Source organism: Aplysia californica, unplaced genomic scaffold, assembly GCF_000002075.1.
Source record: "Aplysia californica isolate F4 #8 unplaced genomic scaffold, AplCal3.0 scaffold00403, whole genome shotgun sequence".
Taxonomy (NCBI): Eukaryota; Metazoa; Mollusca; class Gastropoda; order Aplysiida; family Aplysiidae; genus Aplysia; species Aplysia californica.
In genome coordinates, this window is record NW_004797673.1 from 19,382 (window position 1) to 20,588 (window position 1,207).

Genomic DNA, 1,207 nt, shown 5'->3' on the forward strand with positions numbered 1-1,207 from the left:
CCTCCCACCCACCACCCACCCCCACTTCAGGAATTGACGTGGGAGATCATAGAATGATGCTGACAAAATGCCAAGGTGTGGGATTGACACTAGTTACAGCTCTGGTTGTTTTTTCTTTCTTTTTTTTTTTTTGATAAGTGTTTTACGTCACTAGCAACTACATAAGGTCATATGAGCGCGCGACAATTCTGTAAGGTTGATTAAAAGAGGCCTCTAACTGAAAAGTCCGTCTATGAAAGGAAGGATGAAGTGGATGGATAGCTTTGAACACTCTGAAAACAACCCAATTTCAAGGCTGCTCTGTCGGGGAATGAAACTCGGGTCATCAGCCTCTTAGTTCAGCATGCTACCAACAGAACTAACGGTATCCCCAGTTTGGCAGGCCAACTGAAGAACACAGACTGGCGAGGAAGAACTTTCAGTCGTATCAACAGTTGACGGACACTCGAGGACGGCCAAGTAAACTATGGTAAGTCACGTTTTTCACATTTTACAGGAGAGACAAAAAAACAAACAAACAACGGATTTTCCTGAAGCGTTCTGTGTGGATAAACTTCATTTTCATAAGGGAGCCTACTGTCTGTCTACTGTCTTGGCATTTGTAGGCTCCCTTGTGAAAGTGAAGTTCTCCACCCAAAACGTCGCTTCAAGAGAATCCGTTTTTGGTCTCTCCTGTAACATTTGAAAAAACAAGACTTACCATAGTTTACTTGACGGCCCTCGAACGTAAATCGTGGAATCTCGATCTAGTTCAGACGATATGATGGTTCGTAGTGTGGCTCTACACACAGCCTGTGGTCTTCTGCACTATGGGTCCACTATGTCATGGAAGAACCAATTTTCTCCGAGAGGTAGAAAGATTTAAGTGGAGAACGGAAAGGTGCAACACGGTACGTGTATTCCCATACCTCGAACAATCTTCATAAAGATGTCTTGATTTGAGAGCCACGGCATCTGTAATGCTCAAGACACCTTTAAAATATTGTTATTGGAAGCAACATTATTTTCGTTCATTTTTTGCATAAATGTCATCATTAAGGACACGTATGTCTTACGTGCACATACATTAAAATGTCTATTTGTCACACACATTCCTCGGAGCTAATGTACCGTCTGCTAGGTTCTATATATATTTTGATCTCTCTCTCTCTCTCTCTCTCTCTCTCTCTCTCTCTCTCTCTCTCTCTCTCTCTCTCTCTCTCTCTCT